Raw genomic sequence first — 24,353 nt, 5'->3', positions numbered from 1 at the left:
AATGAACGCACAACAGCTAGTGGAGAGAGAAGCACGTTTTTAGCCACTCCACCAAAAAGCCAGCTCAAAAGGTTACAAATAAAAAAAATGTACGAATAAATGAATAAACCCCACAAAGATACAACCATCTATCTATCTATATAATACTAAAACTCTCATCGTGTTTGTATGTATGTATGTATGTTCCTGAAATACAGCCAAAACGGTACACGATAGCGCAAAAATTTTCGGCCAACCTTACTCACCATTCTCCTGCGGTGTGCAGTATCAAGTTTTGTTAAAATCGAGGCAACGAAAAAAATTATTAAAAAAATCAACTCCGATTCAGTCAAGTACTCTTCGGGAGAATTTGATCAATGCAAACAACCTCAGCGGTATAGTTCGATGGAGCAATGTTTTATTTTTATCAACCACTGTCACAACGGGAACCCAACGAGTTCACGGGTTGTCTAGTTAATTCTAACAATGGTCATTCATGCCAAGTAGTTGCTTGGGACCGGGCCGGCATGACCATCATTTGTGTTCACACCATTCCAGGTCGCCAAGTAACAAAACCAAACACAATGTTCAATTGTGACGTCACCCTTTTTTTTTTTGCGTACTCCCGTTTTGCCCTTCGGGTGAACTGGATGTACTTCCCATTGATTGATTACGTGCTTTAAGGTGGTTTATCGCTCGAATAAACCTTTTGTTCTAAAGTAGGTATTGCGGATCAAAAGTGATTTTCGAGTTCACCAACCTAACTCTGCTTGTAAACTAAAACCACAATTCATGTCAATTGCAATCATTTCAAATAAACACACCTTGTTTCAAGAAGAGTTTAAAACAACTTCTGCCTTTTATGGTAAATGAACAAACTGTACAAGTACATTCACAGCAAAAATGCTTACCTATGTCATGTGGGGTCACCCCCTCACTGCACTTGTTATGGTGTGCAGCACGGTGGCAATCAGTCAATTTATCCTCCCTGAGGGCAAACTTGCCATCCCTGAAGTCGACCCCACCACAATAAGTTTGGGATAATTGGGGCCATTAAAGGAGTATCCACAAAGGGGGTCGTGGAGCATGGATGTAAATTGAGAAAGTGAAGTACAGAGCAGGAAGGAGAGGAATATAATGGTGAGCAAAGGAAAATGAAATGTGTGAAGAAGGACTTGGTCTTAGGTTTGAGGCCTCATGTCAGATATGAAAAGCTTATATTTGACCTGCCAACTTATAAATGTCTGAAGAAAGGTCTAATTCTGCTAACACGTCAAGAGCAAAGACCAACTGTTGATAAGACAGACGGCTTAATGTTCCCTTCAACTGTTGATAAGACAGACGGCTTTATGTTCTCTTTGAAGGATGGTCTGTTTCAAAGTGTTTTAACATGGATGGCAATGCGCCAAAAGAGCAATTTATTCCTCACGGCAATGGAACCCGAGACTAGAAAACATCGGGGCAAAGCACTACACGCAAAGTAGACTTTTCCAAAGTTCATCAAAGTTGGATCTGTAAAAGATTCATTCAGTATGTTTCGAAAGAAGGTTGGTCGCCCCTAGATCTTGCACTCCTTTCTGCTGCAGTTTTCTGTCCATTTTATCATCACTGGGGCACGTCTGTTTGTTATGTGCGTCTGGGTGGGAAAAGTGTGCGTTTGGATTGGAGTTGTGGATGAAATGAAGAAAATTTAATTAAAGAAAAGAGGGAAGGATGATGTAAGAAAGCTGAGTTGGGGAGCAAGGAGGATGAGAGAAAGAAGGAAAGGTTTGGGAAGAGATAGTGGTAGAGAAAGTAGGGGTGGTCAGAAAGTCTCCTTTGTACAACCCCTAATCTGCATTCAATGACAGAAGTGAGGACAGGTAGACACGCCGTGCTAAACGACAGGTGGCACGTTAAAATTCTGTTAAATAAGGTGTTTAAATTTTGAATAAAACGTGATGATAATTTCTGTTTAATGAACCGATGCAGCATTGAAGATTTTGGGGGAAATCGAAAGCCGAGGCTCATATAAAAGCTAGAACACAGTGAAAACGTGGAAACACAGCAACAGCAAGGGACATAACAGAGGGACACTTGGAGGTAGAATGGATGAGGGGAAGAAAGAGTGCAAATGGAGGGAGAGGAGGACGCAGAGGTCGAACAAGCTGGATACAAGCTCAAACACAGCAAGATGGAGGCTGATGGAACAGAAAGAGAAAACCGGACATGAAAGGGCAATGCGACAAATAATGGAAAGGAGGTTGGAGGAGGAGGGGAGAAAACAATGATTTGGAAAGGAAAGGGTGGGCTTGGGAAGTGTTAATGATGATAGATGACTTGAGGAGGTAAAAAAAACCATCTTAAAGCCTTGGATGGAAGGATGAGATTGAAAAGACAAAGGAAGTTGGTTCCACAGGCAAGAGAAAAGAGGAAAAAATTAGGAACATAATCGGTGAGCCTGGATTTTGAGAGTTTCCCCAGACGTATAGGTCACTGGCAGAACATGTGTGCTCTGGAGAAACCTGGGGTGAAGCATTGAAAGCATTGAAAGGACAGAGGGGGTAAGAAGATCGAAGAGGCTGTAGACGACAGAGAGGAAACCAAGCTTCCTGTGATGTGGGAGTAACAGGCCCGGAAATTCAGCTTCATCCTGGAGATTACAATTATGGGACTTTGATCGCCTTGTTCTCGAAATGTGAAAGGTGTGAGGCAGGGGTGCCAACCCGAAGGAAAGAGCAGCACTACATCAACGGAAGGATGAAGGCCTTGAAGGTTGTTCGAAGTTTCAACTTGCAAAGGCAATATTTCGGATAACAGAAGATGCCCAGTCATCGGTTGCCTTTGGAGACTTACCCTGACATTAGTCCAATAGTTGACGCACTTATATTTCCGAAAAGTTTCGAAATTTGTTTCCAGGGTAGAAATACCTCAGACATCTGAATCTGGCCATTTGACAAAAACATACTTGGGACACTTTTTCACAAATTATCTTTAAAGTGTGGCACCCTCAAAAGTATTTTGCGCAAAATGGCTCATGCCCAAAAATGGTTAACCAGATTAACTCGAGTAAAATTGTATTAAAATGTATATAAAATGCATTAATCTATACAATAAAAGTGAATTAGTATCTATTGTAATAAATGTTGACTGTAATCCCTAAATCCGTTTGCACCAACTTGACTGTTTCATTTAAAAAAAAATTTCACTTGAATGTTGGAGAGGAGGAGGAGGATATTGGGACCATACTCTATGCAGAGCGTTGATGCTGCCGCAGCAGTCTCCTTGGCTATTGGGTGCAATCCTGGACGGGTCGCCACTCCGACACGGTATACCAGCATGCTGGCGATCATTTTACCGACCTCGGAAGGATGACAGGTTGGGTTAACCTGAAATCTGAAGTTAACAGAAGGATGACAATTAATACCATCTGGTATTAATTCAATAGCTGAGCGTGATTTGAACTTAGGACCCAAGGATCCAAAGCCCACCACCCTAACCATTAAGCCAATACCAGGCATACGTTGGAGAACATGATGAATAGATGAGTATGTGGCATTCAAGACGGGTGCAGGTGCTAAATGTTTCACGTAATCGAACGAACATGTGATCGCACTATTTTTGTTTCATCAGGCATTGACGTGCACTTGAAGCCGCGTGCTAATTCTGGAGTAGACATTCTACTTCCGCAGACATAATAATGATATATATATATATATATATATATATATATATATATATATATATATATATATATATATATTGTCACGTCAGACAGCCTCCGTAAACATGGGCCGTCTGCACCGGGATCCTTTGTCCTGGAAATGGCCGAATGGTTTCTTACGACAACTGCGTTCACAGTAATTTCCAACTTCACCGTTCCCCAAGATCACCAAAATGAACCTAATTTGGGGAGGCGGCACGCATGGAAAGCAGGTGGATCAAACACGTTTCTTACCTTTTTAAAGGTTTTTTTTGATAAACTAGTAAGGCCACCCAGCGTTGCCTGGTCTATGTTTTTTTTGTGGGGGCCTAAAACACTTCCCGACACCCACGAAGGAATTTGGGTCGGAGATCATTTAATATTACCTTTCGCATAGCTACAAAGGCTTCGACACTTTTGAGAGATTAGAAAAACTTTACAAAAACATATATTTGCCTAAAACACTCCCTGGCACTCACTGATGAACCACTAAAAGTTTGACGAAGATACATTCAGCCATCTCTGAGAAAAATTGTGACACAGACAGACACATAGACAGACAGACAGACACCCAGATAGACACCCAGACAAACGGCTTTCTTCTTATAGTATAGGATATGGGGGTAAAGGTGGACAGGACGAGCAGTTTGGAATAATCTATGCAAATCAGGCAGGCGGGGACTTGCTTTTGGCAATGCATGGAAGTGCAGCGTGATGCTGTAGCTCGGAAACAGTGTTCCCATTTCCAAGAGCCATCCTCCCTGAGCTACACTGAAACAGAGCCAGCGATTAAGTGAACCCAGACAAGGAGAAAAACAAAACCAAGCAAGAGCGAGCTTCTTCTCCCAAAGTTCAACTCTGTACATGGGTGTCCATCTCGACTCAGCCCTTGTGGAGCCTCTTCCATTGTCCACACACCAAAGCCATTCTTTTGGAGCTTCAGGCTGGTCTGCCCTCCATCCTCTGTCAAAAAAGCACTTCTTCATCATTCTCCTGCACACCGGGAACTCCGGCCCAAGGGGCGGCCCCAATAAAAATAAATGCACATCGCCTCTTCCAGGTTCCACAGAACACTGTGCCACCGTGGCTAGCACACAATGGCCAGACAGATCGTGACGGCCTTTTGTGATGGGAAGTCCTCACTTGACCCTGCCCACAACACGAGATGTTTACGCAGACCATTTTATGTCCCCTGACTATCCCGATTTCAGACATTCATGTCCAATCATGGTCACACTAGTGCTGATATGGTTAATGCACTTCTTGAGTTTTTGGCCTGTCACAACATTGATATCAATGACTGTCGAGGGCAGTCATTTGATAATGCTGCAAACGTGAGTGCCAATTATATATCAAGGAATGCAAAGCCCTCATAAGAGAACAAAATAGCTTGTCAGTATTTTACCATGTAGTGGACATTCTCTTAATTTCGTTGGGAAGTAGCTGCCAATACATGCTATGCAGCTACATGCTACTTTGATTTCATACAACTTTATGTATTTTTCACAGCATCTCCATCACGTTATGGGGTTCTGAACAGAAAGTTGTCCATGACAGACACACGGTTGTATGTGCCCAAAAGGTTGAGTGAAACTGAAAGTGCAATTGGTCTTGCCGAGCTGATGCACCAAAAGCCATTGTACATGGATACGAAAAGATAAGAGAAGCACGAGATGAAATCTCAAGTGACCAGGATCAGAAGGATGTGGTCCAAAATGAAGTTGACAATCTTAATGAGAAGATGGGCAAATTGGAAATCGCATTGTGCACTTCATTCAGGAATGATATTTTGGAAAGGTTCGATGCACGAAACAACACACTACAGGATTCTAAAATGGTTCTCAGTTCTGCAGTAATGGCACTGAAGTTCTTGAAAACATCTGTAGAGTCCAAGAGAGAGAGAGAGAGAGAGAGAAGTTTGATCAATGCGAGGATGCAGGGAAGAGATTGTCTGGAACAGCAGAGTATGCTCTGGTTCGTCATCGCCTGTGAAATGTGCGTCTCAACCCACTGAAATATGATAAAGCAGAGGTCACCCAGATGATGCCCAGGGAGATGTTTCGCAAAAAAGCTTCATTCCAGTTGGTGATCAGTACATTTGATCCTTAACTGACAGAATGGCTGCTGATGATATTGTCCGTTTGCAGTTTTGATTCCTTAATCAGCTTGAAGATTTGGATCCTTCCGAGCTCTGCTCAGCCGAAGCCAGTCTTGTCAGAATATACGAGACTGACCTGGAGCACAGCTTTGGTCATGAATTAGTGCATTTTGCTGCTATTGTGAAACTTTACAAAGAACACAATTATGACAACAAGCCAAAGGTCTGTGTCTGTATTTTTGGAGGTTCAGGTATGGGAACATGGATGAACATTTCCAAATGTTGAAATTGTTCTGGGAATATACTTGGTGCTGATGGTGTCCAACTGCAATGGTGAACGGTCCTTTTCCAAGAAGAAGAAAATAAAGAACAGTCAAAGAACAACAATGAATTAAAGTTGTCTCTCATCGCTCGCAATAATGAATATTGAACGTGACATACTGCATGAACTGGATTTCAAAGATGTACTGTACTTGAAATATTTGCCTCTCGGAAGGTATGCAAGTCCGCTTTGCTTTCGTTTAATCAATACCGTAAACTAAATAAGATTATTTTCTTAAATACTGTGAAATGTGAAAAAAGTTTAAGTGTATCTGTATTGTTTTTGTATCCTATATGTGGTACTTATATTAGATTAAACTTTGTGAAGAGACATTTGTTTTGCTTTTCAAATAAGTTCATATCACCTGTCAGGGAAAACAAACGCAAGGCTGGTTGACATGTTATATAATAACAACAGGATAGAATTTGACAATGAAGTTTTAGTGGTGGGGACCCCCACAAGTTGTTTGCCTTGGGCCCCCATAACTCATAATCTGGTCCTGAACACAGCCCCCCTCCCAGAACCGTAGTCTCCTGCGAAGGTTCTCCATCAGGAACCCAAGACTCTGGCCTTGCCACTTCCAGTCACACACCTAATTAATTTATCCAATAAATTTGAGAAGGCTGTAGGAGATGAACCACAGATACCTTACTTGTTCTCCTTAATTCTCTACCCCCTTGATTACAATAATCACAAAATTCACGACTATGTACAAAAATTATATGAACAAGGTCTTCAATTTCAAACTCTGCTCAAGATGGTGTCCTAAAGGTGGGGAGAGAAGATGGCAAAAATAAAAGCAAAACAAACAGGTCTACCTAATAATTTAACTTCACCAACTCAAACTGACCACGTGTTCCAGTGGATATCACCTACTCCAGCTGTCAGCTGAGCCCAAATTCTCAATTTTGAAGCCAATTTCATGGGATACCTGCCTTACACAGCACATTTCACGTCGCACGGGACTGAGTTGACCATTCCCACACTCACTCAACAATAACAACAACCATTCATTCCCTGCAAGGCCATGGAATCAAAATTACCTACAGGTGTGGCCTCAACTCAGCGGCAGAGAGGTCCTGTATAATGTGGTGGTGAGGGTCCCATCTTGAGGGTCCCCAGTGCAAAGTCCCATCTTGAGGGAAACAATGGACTTGCCATCCTCGCACTCCAACACCACAACAGCTCCCTTGAGTCTCTCTTGACAAACACTCATTGAACAAAAGTCTGACCAATGATAGCCAAGGATTCTCTGAAGAGACCCAGTGCTGAAGGAGTTAAGTCTCTGTTTCAGATCCTTGGTCAGAGTCCAAGTCTCACATGTGACATCTGGAAAGCAAGACCTCAACTCAGGTATCATAATTCACGACTCTTTTTCTTCTTCAAAAGGCTCTATTCAAGTCAACCTTTCCTTCATCCTGTGTCTAAAAAGTCCCACTGTTACGTTTCTTTTCTCCATTCTCTGAATTCTCCTTGATTGCATCCCTCACATAATGTCTTTAATCGCATCTCTGACTTTACAATTTTAAAACTCCCAGTTAGCAATGTATGTTCGTGTTCCATCAATCGTTGTTTTTTTTCTCTCCAACTTCAGTGCCAATTCACCCCACCACCTTACAAATACGTCCTCTTAACCCCTCACCTGTTATACCCTCTACTTACCCCCTCCCATCTTGCCCCTCATCCTACCTCCGCTTTTGGCACCTCCTCACTGTCTTCTGTTCAGTATCAGCTCCTCCTCTGTTGTCCCAAAGACAAGTGTGTGGTGTTCTAACATCTGTGGACACCATTCTAACCTAACATATATATCTCACTCTCTCAATCAGTACACTCATCATCACAAACATGCTCCTTCCTTCCTCTCAGCACACCTCCTCCCCCTCTTCCCAAACCTTCAAATCTTGTACCTCCCCCTGCCCACTCTCTTCTTCACCATACCTCCACCGAGTCTCATCCTTCTCCTCTTCCCACCTCTCCCATCACCCTCATGCACCTTGGTCGTGTCCGCTCTCATCATCTCCCCTCCATCTCAAAGCTTCCCTCACAAAGCAACCTTCACACTCTTCCCCCTGCAAGTTTCCCTCTCACTTTTCACAAAAACTCCCCCCTCACCCTTCTCCTTCATCTCTCCCTCCTCACACCTTCTCCCTAAACTCTTCCCCCTCACCCTTCTCCCTCATCTCTCCCCCTCACCCTTCTCCCTCAACTCTCTCCTCCTCACCCTTCGCCCTCAACTCTCCCCTCTCACCCTTCTTCCTCCAATCTTCCCCCTCCCCAAGGTTGCCCCCATCACATCTACAAAAGTACGTCCTCCCCCCACCCTCTCTCTTCCATCTCATCACTCGACCTCCTCCAATCTTAACCTGCCCTCTGCCCCCTCTCTTATTACTCCCCACTGTACCTCAACCCATCATCACTGAGCCTTTTCTCCTCCTCATCTGGCCCTCTCCCCAAGCTCTTCTGCAATCTCCCACACTCTTTCAATAACCCTCCTTACCTCTCCCCCCCCCTTCCTCCCCCATCCTACCCTCCCTCTCCCCTCCCCTGCACCCAAAACCTCCTCCCCTTCCTCTTCCTCAACAGTGTGAACCTCAAATACATGGGGCGTCGCTCAAACCTGACGGATCTTTCCATAAAGGTTGCCACTGACAAACCAGATATAATCTTCTTAACAGAAACTTTCCTTCTTATCAAGACATCTCTGACTCCCAAGTATCTCTCCCTGGTTACTCCCTCCCCTGGTATGACAGACCTGAGCCTCATCCTGATGGCAGATTTGCTCGCTTCATCAAAGACTCTATTCCTCACTCACCATGCACTGCCCTCTCTCCAGTCTCCCCCACACCCCCAGGAATACCTCTGGCTTCAGATTCCCTCCACTACCACCTCATGTTTATATGTGTGTTGTACCGCCCACCAAAGTCATGACTCCATTTACATCTCACTCTCTGAAAACATGGACCAAGCTGTTATCTCTCTCATCCGAACTCTCTCTTCCTCATATGTGGTGACTTCAATTGTCATCATGCCAGTTGGCTAGGTGTGGGAACCTCTCTCACCTGTCATGACACTTCAGCAAAAGACTTTTGTGACTCACTGGGACTGACTCAATCGGTCAATTTCCCAATCATTGGGATCTCAACCAATGGTACTCCATCTCTTCTGGATCTGATTTTGACCAATTTCCCTGAAAATATCTGCTGTTCTTCCTCTGATCCAATTGGCTCATCTGACCACGTGCTTGTCAAAGTCGACATCTCTCTGACTGTTATTAGAGAACCACCTCAGCGCCGTTGAGTCTGGCATTTCACTCAGGCCGACTGGCAGGGTCTCCAAGCAGCCATAAAACTGGTACACTGATGTCCCATCTCGATTTCCTCCGACATCAACTCGTCATGGGAATTCTTTCAAAGAAACTTGCTCTCTCTCATGCACAGATTTATCCCATCTCATCTTCAGTTGTCCTACCCTTCTTTCCACCGATGGTACTTTGAAGCTTGTGGTGGGCAGTTGTCCTGAAACAACTTTCCTTTGCTTCATGGAAGGCTAATCCAACTGAAGGCAATCTCAGTTCCTTCCCCAAAGCTCAGAATAAGTGTATGTCTACCTTGAGGAGTTTCCTGGATCCCAGGAAACAACATCTTTCTAATCTCAAGTCTGAACTCTCAAACCTCTCTCCCTCCTCAAAATCCTGGTGGCATCTAGTTGAGTCTCTTTCTGGTGTATGTTCCCCCTCCATCCCCTCCCTTACCTCGAATGGCCACACAGCTGACACTGCACGTGAAAAGGCTGAATGCAGAAACTCCGGGTTGCTTCGAAATCTTCTGTCCCAAACCCATCGCTTTCTGTACCCACCTTATCTAGTCATACCCAGCTGTTCCTGGACTGTGTCCTTTTCTCCTGACAAGGTGGAGAGCTTGCTGTCAAACCTCGACTCAGATTCTGCAGCCGTTCCAGACGGCATCAGCCCACATGTTCTAAAAACATTCCTTGTTGCTTTTGCTCACCCTCTCTCTGTTCTATTCACCCTCTCATTTGCTCAAGGTCATCTGCCATCTGCTTGGAAATCAGCAAACATTACCGATCTGCATAAAAAAGGTGCAAAAAGGTGCAAAGATACCTACAACTACAGACCAATCACCCTTCTCCCAATCATCAGCAAGGTTATGGAATCCATTATTGCTTCAGACATTAAATCCTTCCTCTTCTCCAATAGCTTGATTTCCAATGAGCAAATTTGATTCAGACCAGGTCACTCTCCCCTGGATATGCTGCTTCTGTTCTCTCAACAATGGAGGGAGGTCCCCAATGCCAGACAAGAAATAAGAGCCATCTCCCTCGACATATCGCGTGCCTTCGATACGGTCTGGCACCCTGCCCTGCTCACCAAACTCTCTTCCTATTGTATCTAAGAACATCTCCACTCAGAGCTCACAGACTTCCTCTCCTGGTGCAGCCAACGTGTGGCCCTAAATGGAGTTCTCTCATCCCCTCTTCCTGTCCAGGCTGGAGTTCCTCAAGGCAGCGTTCTGGGCCCTGTTCTTTTTCTGGTTTTCATTAATGTTCTCTCTGACTCTCTGGAAAATACTCTTCATCTCATTGCTGATGACTCAACCCTCTGCCATACCATCTGTCATCCCTCAAATCGGCAAGCAGCAGCCGCTTCACTTTGCAGTTATGGATAAAATCACGAGCTGGTCCAACACATGGAACATGTCTTTCAACCCTGACAAATCTCACACTCTCAACATGTCTCTCCGAAAGAACTGTCTGGACCCCCCCCCCACCCCCACTCCCATCTACTTTCTCAACAATCCTCTTGAAGAAGTTCTTTCATTGAAGCTTCTGGGTCTTAATATCTGCCATGATCTTTCCTGGGAAAGCCATATTTCCAAGCTGGCCTCCAAGGCCAGTCACCAACTGGGCATCCTCTGTCATGCAAAGTCATTCCTCGGCCCACCTGAGCTGCTGACCACATACAAAGCTTTCATCCATAGCCTGATGGAGTACTGCTTTCTCCTCTGGGATGGTGCTCCCGCCTCTCACCTTTCTTGGCTTCACGCTATGAAAACCAAGGCTTTTATGATCATTGGCATTTCCCGCGATGAGGTTGAGTCTTTGGGGCTCTCACTCTCTCACCACAGGCAGGTTGGTGGTCTTTCTGTCTTCTACCATATCCTCTCCGGCCTCGCCTTCCCGCTCTGTCTGTTATCTGCTCCGCCCATATTTCCGCAGGGTGCTTAAGGTCCGCCAGCAACCCCCTTCTGGTAAAACTACCAAAATCAATAATCACTGCTCACCTTCACTCTTTCATTCGTGTCTTTTACCACCTTTGGAACAAACCCCCACACTCTCTTCAATCCCACTCTTCCCTCCACGTCTTCAAAACATCTGTTCACCACCATTTCTTAGCTTCCCCCATCCAAAAGCAGGATCTTTTCTGCCCACCCACCTCCTTCAAATTTCCTGCTTACCTTCCTGAAAGTCCCTGTCATGAAAGGACCTGAAAGTCCCTGTTGTGTCCATCTTGTTTACCCTGTGTTCCCCACCCCATCCATCTCCCTTCCACAGATATCCTCATGTCTCTGTTCCTCAGTGTTTTTTCCTTCCCTCTCCCACCCCTCTTGTCACATGACCCCTTTGCTGTGTGTTGTGTGTTCGCTGTCATACGAGCCTTGACAGTACACAAAAAAATGAAAATAAAGACTGGAAACACCAAGGACTTAAAGACTGATTTTTGCCATCCTGCATCGGTACCGAAAGCACCACACCCCATGATCCAATGAATCCATGACTCCCTAGTCCCGAACCAGATGTCTATCGACCTCTGGTGCACAACATGTGGAGACATGAATATCACTGCCAATGTAAGTGAATCTCTATGTGGCCTCAACATTATTACCACAAACAGGAAAAGACCAGATAGCAGCATCCAAGATGTCATTGAGAGCCTGGATCTTAGTTTTGACCCAAGAAGCCCATAATCCCAGCAGCTCTGACTCCTCATTTATCACCTGGAGGGCCCCAAAGAGGATATCCAGCATCGCTACAAAGAGGACTGCATAATCTGCAAAATCAAGGTCAGAGATCTTGACATTCCCAAACGATACACTCGCTTGACCTCTCTGACATACCACCCAGAATCCAGTACATACAAGTGCTGCAATGTGTGAGGGTCAGTGCACACCCATGACAAACTCCAATAACAACTGGAAGCAAGTCCGAGGTGGAGCCGTCACACCTCACAGCACTCTCAAGTTCAGAAATCAGATTGATCAGTCTTGGTGGCACCCCATGAAGACCAAGAATCCTCAAGAGGACATCCCGATTCACTGAATCGAACGTTTTGTGGAGATCAACATAAGCTGTGGGCATCCCGTTGATACTCTCTCCTGAATTTGATGAAGACCCGAAAAGCAAGGATACAGTCAATCGTTCACCTCTTTGGTGTGAAGCCTGACTGCTCTGGGTGCTGGTTCTCAAGCAGATGTTAGCGAATCCCATCAAGAATTATCCATGCAAAGACCTTGCCTGGTACGGAGAGCACCGTCACCCCTCGGTAGTTGTTGCAGTCCTGGCGATCACCCTTCCCTTTCCAGAGAGGGACAAAAACTCCCCTCTTCCAGTCAGTTGGGATTATGCCTGTGCTCCAAATAGAGCACAGAACTGCATGCAATGACACGAGTACAGCATTTCCACCAGCTTTGAGAAGTTCAGCATGGATGCCACAGATCCCGGGAGCTTTACCCCCTTTCAACTGGTTCACCGCAGCCTGTGTTTCCACAAATGAAGGTGGTTCACAGTTGATTGGAGGGTAAGCAATAGAGATAGTAACACCCCTGATCCAACTCAACAACTGATGAGCCAGCCTGCTGTTCCTCATAAAAGTAGTGTTCCTACCTGCCAAGGCCTGCATACCTACAACTCATCACCAAAAATAAAAAACACAATCCTTTATTCGTAACACAAACCACATTTTAACCCTTTCCACCCAATCCATAAGGCTTGGCTCTCATGGTCACTCTTGCTCGGCACACATTTCAATTCCCCAACAGCAAAGTATGGCGAGTCTTGACAATGGGGAAAGGTGAATTTAACACAAATCCAATTTATATCACTGGGGATCTCGTTCAATACCAACAGCGCCTAATGCAGCTCATTTTTTTCATGTACCCCATGCCAATTAAAACCTAGAGCTCTCTTCCCAAACTGATAGACTTTTAATCACAGTGGAATATCTGTGGAAGGTTATGTGGGCCTCACCGGCCCTTTCCCAATCATTCCATAACTTTCCACAAATACTCAAGTAGGCTGTCTTCGCATCTCATCCAAGTGGTTCACCACGTGTCCATAGACCAGCCCAGCAGGGCAGGTCTCCTCATGCTGGCTGTCCTAGAGCCTGAGAGAGGTTGACAGGCCATATACCCTAACTGGCCCTCAGTAGTGCTCCCACCAAGGCACATCTAGCAACACCTACCCCTAGTGGTTCCCATGGTGCACCATGCCAGGTGCCCAGGAGTAACCACCTCATTTCCCTCAAGGTCTTAACTCCCTTCAGAGTTCGGCGACTCCATTGGCCCGAGACACTCGCTCGGACAGCGCCCCAATGGATAGGGGATGCCAGTCCCCACCAGACTCCCATTGGGGCTCTGGTCATACCATATCACCCCTTGTTGGACCTCATGTCTAATTTCTGCCAGTGCAGCTCCCAAGCTGCCTGGCAAAACCCAATCTCCCGGGGGGGGGGGGGCAATCTCCCATGATGCTGGCCCCATTAACCTCTGACATCATGTTGAGCTGAGTCATTGAAGGATGTTGTAAGTAAAGGGTGCTGCTCTGTGGCGACCAGTCATTTTGTATACTTACTTTTTGTAAGTCTTTTATGTTTTGTATACATTGTGGAAATCAGTGTTTTTACCTGTGAGGGCCGTCACACCTTGACGTTTTAGCCAGAGTATGGCAAGGTATCAAAATGTATGTAAAACGCTGGCGTACGCTGAACTATTGATGTTTTTTTTCCAGTTTTGGACGTATTCATAACGAGTTGGACGTATGCATAACGTATTAGTAACGTACACAGAACGTTTCGATAACATATAGATAACTTATATCAACGAATGCTGAGCGTGTTGTCAGCATTCACAACCTATGCCCAACGATAGTCTAACTTATGCACAGCGCGGCAGCGTATCGCCGATTATCACGTGGCGTAGCCTATTAAAAGGCTGCGGCTCGACGATTCAAATCATAACCGCACGAGACATCGAAGTGTCAAGCCACTGTCACACCTTGACGTTTTAGCCAGCGTATGCCGACGTATGAAAAATTTGCCTAATACGTTATGGGTAAGTTTTGTACACGTTAAGAGCATGCTGAAGCAAGCTGGCATGCGTCGTAGTACGTCGACAAATTTTCAGCATGTTGAAATTTTTTTGACGTATGCCAGCGTATGACGCACACGTTCCGCATACGCTGGCCATAAGTTGTAGGCACGTTACGCGATCGTTGACACACGTCGACACGTTACTTGTAAGTTACTCATAAGTCGAAACATGTCGAGGTAATGGTTAGCGTCAGTGTTCCAGACTCCATTGTTTTTTTGTTTTTTTCTTCGGTACGACGGTGATGTTGACACTTTGATTTCTAGTGCGGTTATGATTTAAATCGTTGAGCGGCAGCCTATTAATTATTTTATATTATAACTGCACTGGAAATTGAAGTGTCAACATTACAGTCATACCGAAGAAAAAAAAAACAAAAAAAACAGGGAGTCTGGAACACTGACGCTAACCATTACCTCGACGTGTTTCGACTTATGAGCAACTTACAAGTAACGTGTGTCGACGTGTGTCAACGGTCGCGTAACGTGCCTCCAACTTATGGTCAGCGTATGCGGAATGTGTGAGTCATACGCAGGCATACGTCGAAAAATTTGTCTAACAGCTCGGCATACTACGACGTATGCCAGCGTGCTCTTAACGTATACAAAAACTTACCCATACGTATTCGACGTGTGCCAGCGTTGTAGACAAATTTTTCATACGTCGGCATACGCTGGCTAAATCGTCAAGGTGTGACAGGGCCTTGACATATCGCAGGTCCGCAAGAACTCCACATTGCTGCTGGTTGTTGTTGTTATTGGTCAATTTTTGAAATGTACACCCATTGGTCAGACAACTGCCGGACCACACCAAAAATGAAATGTGAAATTTCCAAAGCATTAAACTTATCTTTTTCTACTGTTTGTAAAATTATGTTGAGTGAACAAAACATTTAGGAATGTGCCAAAATTAACCAGCTTCATTGAGCTACATTATTTAATGCATTCACTGCTTGACATGGCATGATGGCACCCTGTCACCCCAGAGGGACTGCTTAGCCATAGTCTGCCAGATCTGTGTCTATATTTTCAGAGGTATCGTGAGGCGCTCTACAAGAAATTGAAGCAAATGTGGTGAAAACGGATGTTTCAAAATAAAGTTATAATGTTTGCACAGACAGCGAACCTATGTGCCATGTGACTTGTGCACAGATGAGCAAGCAACGTGGTGGATTATCTGCAATATTTATTTCACGGGTGATTAAACTTTGCGGTGTCTCCAGGGTTTTTCTACATTAAACAGCAACTCTTGTGTGGATAAAGTCATTATGTGAAACGAATTCATATATTTTCTTTAACTGCTCCGGGCGCAGTGAAGACGGGCTTTACAGTTAAAGGGATCCTATATGGTATGAAGCCACAGCCTGGCCAGCCGTTCCTCATCAACCATTTAATTGGAGTGCTTGCTTGAATGCCTTAGCCACTTGCTGAGTGCCCGACAGTCGATAGCGGTACCGCGCTACGTCATTCTGAGTGAATCGTTCACTCACTGCGGACGCTTTTGCCGCGCCATGTCATTCAAAGTGAGTGATTCATGCTCCGTCATCCTGAGAGAGCGGTTCATGCTCCGTCATCCTGAGTGAATGGTTTGTGCACTTAACGGACACATCCTATGGAGTGGCTACCCTCCTTTCACCAAAGATTAGACCCGAAATACTTGTCATAAACGAAGTCAGTTTGGGGCGGTTGCGTCACATCAAAGCAAAGTTTGAATAATTTATTGTAAATTTCGTCAACATTTATGCACCATGTGTAGGAGCTGCAAGAGGTTGCTTCTTTAACTGTATGAAGAGGTTCGTGCTCACCTTGCCTAGTGGAGAGGGTGTAATTATAGGAGGAAACTTTCATTGCATTCTAAATCTATCCCTTGACTGAATAGGTCAGGACCCACACAATCCTTATGTTGGAATATTGTAACAAATGATATCAATGTTAAACTTGAGAGATACTTGGCATATGCAGCACCCCACAGACAAAGCTTTCACATATATTATTATCAGAGGTGGTCGTATCTCACATTCCCAGCTTAACAGAAGTTACGTGTCTTACTGTTTCTGTAAGAGTGTCAGTGAGTGATTCAGGTATAACGGTTGCTGATTTCACATATCATAATCTGGCCTCTCATTGCCTGGTATTGGCTTAATCGTTAGGGTGGCGGTGTTGCGATCCCAGTATCTCGAGTTCAAATCCTGCTCATCCTTTGAATTAATACCAGGTGTGGTTGACTCAGCCTAGTGATCCCTCTGAGGTTGGCAAAATTAGTTCCAGCTTGCTGGAATTATTGCGCCATTCAAGTATCCTGCATTGGAGTGGCGACCCATCTAGGATTGTGCCCAATAGCCCAGGACACTGCTTTAGCAGCACTGATGCTCTGTTCAGAGTATGGTCCTGATGGATGGATGGATAATCTGGCCTGGATTAAGTTTTCCATGACTGAAACAAGGCGAGGTCCTGTTTTTTGACACTTGAACAATGCCTTAAGTCAGTATGAAGTCTTTCTGTCAATTTTTTTGAACTTATGGCAAGCCTGGAGGAATAAAAAAGGAGACTTTTGCTCACTTGGACTCTGGTGGGATGTAGGCAAGATACGACTGAAATTAGTCAGGAATACTCGAATGGATTGAGCAAAACACTCTGGGTAGGTATCAAAAGGCTGGTAGAGGAACTGCTGCATCTTGAGAAGCACCTGACCACACTTACCTCTGCACTGCAGGCTTAGGAAGAAAAGAAGAACACCCTTAAAGCATGTAATTGTGTGAAGGCATGAGGTGTGTATGTGTGCTCTCAGTTGCAGTTTCTTTCTGAGGATGAATATGTCCTGAATTATCTCAAAAATGTGGAAAAGCACAAAGGTCAATTCAGAAATATATCCAGTGTTTTAGCAGATGGTTCCTTGCTCAATGGCTCAGAGAGTATTGTAAAATGAATTAGAGCCTTTTACACCCAGCTATATTCAGGTAAGAGCACAGATGCAGGTGCATGTGACACCTTGTGCAGCAGTCTTCCTGAAGCCTCTGTGGAAGACCAAGAACAACCAGCGACTCCATTAGCTCTCGAAGAATTAACAGCCGCCCCACTCAGCCTATCAAGAGATAAATCCCCTGGAGAGGATGGCTTATCAAGTGAATTGTATGGAAAGGTGTGGGACTTGGTTGCACTTGATTTCTTAAGTGTCGCTCAGGAAGCATGTAATACAGGCTTAATGCCGCTTTCTTGGCATTGAGCGATTTTGGCTTTGATTTCCAAGGAGGGTGATGTGAGAAACGTGAAAGACTACCACCCAGTGTGTCTGCTTTGCATGGACTATAAGATCATGGGAAAAATGTTGCCACTCCGTCTCGCATCAGTACTGAAAAAATTAATCACCCCGACCAGTCAAATGCTATCCCTGCTAGAACAATACATAACATATCCCTGGTCAGAGACTTAATACAGTATGTGGATACAACTCAGACTCAAATCAGATTCCTTTCCTTGGATCAAGAGAAAGCCTTCGAACAGATGAACCATGATGGCCTCTTTGAGACCCTGCTGACTTTTGGGTTGGGGAGGAGATATGTACTGTAGGCATGATCAAGACGTTGTAGATGTCAGTAAAATGCCAAGTAAAAGTCTATGGTTACTTGCTCATGCCCTTTCCATTTGAGAGAGGAATAAGACAAGGATTCCCCCTGTCTGGCCAACTCTATTCCCTTTGTATTGAACCCTTCCTTGGTTTGATGAGGTGAAGGCTAACTGGCATTGTGGTGCCATACACAGGGTCTCCCTCATACTTTCCGCAAATGCAGATGACTTCCTTGTGTTTGCCAGTAGAGCAAGGGATATGCAAGGCGTTTATGATTGTCGGCAGGTTTACTCAACGGAATCATCTGCGACAATAAATTGGACAAAAATCTCTGGACTTCTGATTGGACCAATGCAGATCATGGAGTTTTCAACACTTTTTCAGGAATTGACATGAAGCTGCAATGACCTGAAGTATTTGGGGGTGCATTTGTCCACTTGTCGTGGGTGCTCACCACTTGTTAACTGGAGCACTTTAGGGGAGAAGATAGAAGCAAAGTTGAGAGATTGGAGTGGGCTACAAAAAGTCCTGTTTCTGAGAGGGAAAACACTCATAATTGAACAGTTTATCAGTCCAAAGTTAGTATTCAAACTCTCTTGTATTAGTATATTCCAGAGGAGTTTCTGGTTAAGATGCAGAGGAAGTTATTGGATTACTTTTGGAATGGTAAACATTCGGTTTCCTTGTTCAAAATGAGTACCAGATTACTTTTATTTTGACCTCTGCCAAACTTGCAATATACAAAACCAGAAAGACAAAGATTGAAAGTGACCTGATGCAACTTAAAAATGGAATATTGACCTTTTTCACTTTCATACCCATATTAGAATGAAGTATGACATAATCAGATACTAGCATAAACTGCGCTCTGTGCGACATGTTGGGTGGGTGTGTTTGAGAAAAGAACTGATGCAGAATATCAGTAGTAATTTTACTTTAATGCAGTAAGTGGAATACGATTTCACCGTTCAGAAACATTTTATTTACTTTTTTTTGTACCATGCACCTCATATGGTCTTTGAGATAATGTAAGCCGAATATCACGTTACTCGAGCACAGAACAAAGTCGAAGATAGCGAGACACGAAACCACAAACTCGGAAATAATGAGATGCCTCTTACAGCATGGTATTTGATGCATCTGATGCCCTTGAAAAAGATGCCATCTGGTTTATTGACACTGAAAACATTGGAATTGCTGTTTGAATTGTGTTTCTATCATGATTAACAACAGAGATATTCAATATTTTCCGATTTGGTGGCCGCCATCTTGAATTTCAAAATGGCCGACATCAGGTTTGCATGGAAATGACTTAAATGAGTTCCTTGATCCTGAAAATGTAGGGTTAGACCTTTATATTAACTTTCTTATCTGGCTTAATTTTGAAGTTATAACAAAAAGTCAAATTAAAATGACAGCCATATTTAAAGTCAAGAAGGCGGCCACTAGGGGGCACGGATTTTTGGGCTCCATTTTTTTGAAAGATCCCTCAGGGTAGTAGTAGCCCTATGCAAAGTTTCATGCTTTCTGCAAAAACTGAAAGATTCTGGTGCTTAGCCGCTGTACTATTGTTGCGGACCGGGTATCGGCGACGAGCACGACCGCTAGATGGAGCTGCAGAGTCGACTCCACCGAACAACCGGAATTTAGATCGTACCTTTCGGAAAACTCCGACAAGTACGGGTCCCTTACCGGACCGTGAAACGTCAATAATTACACCACGTGGTACAGGGTTATTTGCCAATCTTCAAAATACCTAGAAATCCACGTGGCAAGTTACCGAGTATTCACACCCTCGACGGCCCTCATACGAGTCGAGCCGTTAGCTTTCCCAACCTGTGCGCAACCCGAGCAGATGGTCGCCAAAGTTCTGTTGGTCCAAACGTACTTTTACAGCGACAACAGCTTTATAATTCACCAACGAGTCACGCTAAGCCAATGGCAGAAACACAGCAACGAACTGATACATTTAAACACATGGGTTTATTAATTAATAGGTGAATGCACCTGGCGCTGCCTGGGTTCTTTTTGAATGAATTTAATCTTCTATACATCTGTCTGACGCGAGCACAGTATCAGTTCCCTATTGGGCCATGGCAGTCATAGGCTAAGGGGGTTGGTGAGGGGGAAACACACCCCCTCCCCCCCCCACCGGCCGAGGGGCCCTGCCACATAGCCACCTTCCCGGGGCCCATCCAGACATTTTTTGTTTCAGTGGTTAGCTCCTATCTTTCACCTTTCAGATTAGCGCGTGCAGACAAACAAACAAACAGACAAACAAAACTTAAAATCATATGTTAGATATATTGTATATGGCGTTGGCCCCATGTCAATCGGCTGAAGTTGAAAAATTAACGTTACAAAATCAGGTGATGGTGTCATAATTCGGAAACCGGAAGTCGGAAGTACAATTCTTTTACATCGGGACACTCCCGGGTACATGTTCTGTCAGCATGTGAAGTTTGGTGAGCATCAGTCCAGTACTTTTCGCGTGCATAGGTCACAGACAAACACACAGACACACTTTACATAATATATAGATGGGGCAGGGGGGGGCACGCAAGAAGGCAGAGTTAACCAAATATAGCAGGAATGGCAAATTATGCACAAGCACTTAAATGCAGTTTTATTAGACTGGCGCCACACACACACACACACACACACACACACACACACACACACACACACACACACACACACACACACACACACACACACACACACACACACACACACCGGTGGCCACAGCCTTTATTGAGGCCTCCAGCTCGGAGGGAAAGACGAGCTGAAGACCAGAGCCTGCCTCGGACCTGTCCGCCTCGTGCGGTTTGGGCGAGTCGACTCGAACCAGGCGCCAGCGAGAGGTGAACAGAATCCAGACACCGGCGAGCCGCCATCAGCCTCCTGAGCTCCGCTCGGCCCTCGTCCCGGCAACCAAACCTCTCCTCTGTATCCCAAAATGTCGAGAGGCAGGAGGCTTCTCTGCTACTTCTCCAAGTCTTTGAGCTGAACGTCAAAGCGAGGGCTGATAACTCCACGCTTGTTCAACCTTCCTGTCAGACTGACACAACCTTGCCTGCTCGATGGTCATAAACTATCTCAAACACTCGCTAGTTCACCGACAGAGAGACGGCGCGCACCCCTTGCAGTTGTTTTGGAGGAAGGATCTCTCAGTCTCAAGCTCTCGTGGGTCCGATCGTGCCACACCCATATTCACCCTGTCTCGGGGGGGCGGGGGTACACTCCCCGCCCTCCCTCACAGGACGGTATTGGCGCGCAGGATCGCTCGTCACCTTGTCATTGGCCAAAACGAGCAGCAAGTCCGTCGATTGGCCCGGGGGCGTGGTGACGTCACGCGGACCGCCTTTCTCACCGTCGCGGGGTCTGATTGGCTGAGCGGCAGCCACCCCACTCATAGCACGCTGATTGGTCGAGGACCGCCCCGAGGCTCCTCCTTGAACTCCACCCACGTACGTGCCGACACGCACGCAGACAATGGCGTCGGTGTGAGGAAGCGAGGTGAAGGCATGTTGTTGTAGTTGATGGTGGTGTAAAAATAAAAGAAAACCCTAACTATCAAAATAACTCAGCGCAAGTACATTTATTCACCCATTAAACGAGGGACGGGGACCCAAACTAAAAAAACACATACTTACCGATATAACTGTTCTATAGGACCTGTATGTTGAGTGCTCAAGGCTTCCAGATTCGCAACACTATAAGGGTCGGAGAGAGGGGTCGGCTTGGGAGGGAGATGGGTGAGGGATCCTGCAGATTGTGAATCCCAGTTTATCGTCCATCTGAGAGACGATCACCCGGCCTGTGAAACACCAGGAGGACAGTTTAGAGATGGGTTGTGTGGTGGAGTCTGCGGGCCTACGGGGAAGGGCGTGGTGGTGTGGGAGTGGTCGGAGTGGTCATCGTATCTGCAAGGGGTATAAGGTGTGCGCGCCGCCTGAGGCGTCGTAGGAATGCAGTAGTCGAACGTGGCTTGTGCGTGTGCATACGGAATAAAGGAGAGTCGCTGGGCAGAGTACGCCCGCGCTCGCGCTTGTGCAACACAGCCCGGCTCGACTGTTCCTCCGCTCGTGTCTGCCTGCTAAGCATCTCCCATTCAGTACATTACAGTTGGCTGACGAGGATCTTCGGATCGGCGTGTGCAGGGCGGCAAGTAACCCGGGCGGTTCCAAGCTACGGAGCCAAGGGTCTCGCCAGCACGAGCATGGCAGAAGGTCGGGGCACAGCACACGGACGCGTACCCGTGTTCGGGGGAGATGAGTTCGAGTTGTTTTCTGAACAGTTAGGTTGCTACTTTCGGGCGAATGATGTAGAGGATGAAGAGAAACGCAAGGCGATCTTGCTCGCCTCGCTATCAACGGAGCACTACCGGCTGCTGAGTGAGTTGGTGGCTCCAAATAGGCCCAGTGATGATGTGCTATCCTTTCAGGACATCGTGGCGAAGATGAAGACCCACTTGGCGCCAGAGAAGTCGTTACATCTCGCGCGGTTCCAGTTCGATCATCTCGCTAAGGGTGGCGAGGAGCGCGTTGCGGACTTCGTAGCGCGAGTGAAGCATTCGGCTGTGCCGTGCAAATTCACGACAGAGGAGTGTCCGGCACGGCTCAGAGATCATTTTAATTCTGGTCTGCAAGACGCAAAGATGGTAGCAGCCATCCTGCGGTTGACCGACATCACATTCGACTCGGCGGTCGCGACTGCTTCGTCTGTCGAGCAGACACTCACGGATGTCCGCGCCATTTCTAGCCAGGACGTAATGAGTAGCTCCAGCTGGGGCATGGCGGCTAATCCCGAGGTCCACGTGGTGACCGCACAAGTGCCGCAGGTTGCGCAGCCCGGAGTCCGCGCGATGGCTCAAGTGCCGCAGGGACGAGGGCGCGCACCGCAGCACGGTCGCACCGGGAGCGAAGGGGCACCGCAGCACGGTCGCACCGGGAGCGAAGGGGCACCGCAGCACGGTCGCACCGGGAGCGAAGGGGCACCGCAGCACGGTCGCACCTGGAGCGAAGGGGCTTTCCGCGGGTGCTGGGGGTGTGGGGGTCCGCACCTGCGACAAATGTGCCCGTATAAGAACACCGTGTGTTTGCATTGTCACAAGGTGGGACATTTGAAGCGTGTGTGTCGGATGGCGGGGGCCTCCGTTGGGGTCTTGGATGACGAGGTGCGGGAGGACCCCAGTGACCTGGAGATCGGCCTGCAACCGGGGCATGACGATGCCGGCGAGCCAGAGCATGAGATGCAACCACGGTTGAGTCTGTTTTCCGTTGGTTCGGAGATGACGCCTTTCACGGTAGAGGTCGAAGTGAATGGCCAACCGACTGTGTTTTGCGTGGATACCGGGGCTGCAGTGTCGGTCATGGGTGAGCGGGCGGCTCGTGGTCTTCGGGGTATTCGCCTGGTCAAGACGGCCTTGTCGTTATACACGTACACCGGTGAAGCGATTGCACCGCTTGCGAGGGCCGACGTCTCAGTGCGCTACCGAGATCGACGCGCCCGGCTCTCGGTGTTCGTTGTACGAGGGGAGGGGCCCGCCCTTTTGGGTCGGGACTGGCTGGCGCACCTCGGACTGGATCTCCAGTTCGTGCCTCCACATGTGCCAGTGCTCTCTTCGAGACCTTCGTCGAGTACCGAGGGCGAGGATCTGGCAGCGGGGGCCGCGTCGATGCAGCGGGAGCGACCGTTCGTTGCTGCCTGCGGCGGTGATGTGCGATTCCGGAGCGGCGAGAACCGTATCAGCTCTCGCGATGAGTTCCCGCGCTTCGCTCGCGATGAGTTCCCGCGCTTCGGCAGCATTCGTGAGGCAATGCGCGTCGGTGTTGTTCAGGCAGCTTCAACAGGTGGCGGTGAGCCCGTGGCGTTAAAGGGAGTCGCGAGTCACAACATCGAGTCGACAACCAAGAAACGGACTCGTGATGTGGGTTGTGGGTTGTTGTTCATGGCATATGTGTTTTTCCTTGCTCTAATGATGCAGTTTAACGTTGTTAAAATAAATGCCAGCAGTTCTCGTGTGAAAGTGGATTTGGCGGAGATCAGTCAATGGGATTGGTATTATGATCAATGTGAGGTGGGAGCAGTGGTGGCAAATAAAAAGGTTGGGTTGGCCTTCCATTGTCCCGGGCCGCAGGTAGTTGCTTTGTCATGTGCTGGGAGTTTATCAAAAGACCGCGCTGTACGGAAAAATGAGTTTGCAATACTTCAAGTGATGTTCGTAGTGATTTATAACGAGCCTATGATTGAAGTGTGGTTTAAATGGAATTGCAACCGTCTAGCTGCCGTGTGGGTCTCGTGGATCGACTCGGAACCAAGATT

The sequence above is a fragment of the Eptatretus burgeri genome, chromosome 13, assembly GCF_056783735.1.
Source record: "Eptatretus burgeri isolate ZD-2024b chromosome 13, Ebu_testis_v1, whole genome shotgun sequence".
NCBI classification, from domain to species: domain Eukaryota; kingdom Metazoa; phylum Chordata; class Myxini; order Myxiniformes; family Myxinidae; genus Eptatretus; species Eptatretus burgeri.
This window is presented reverse-complemented; position numbering follows the sequence as displayed.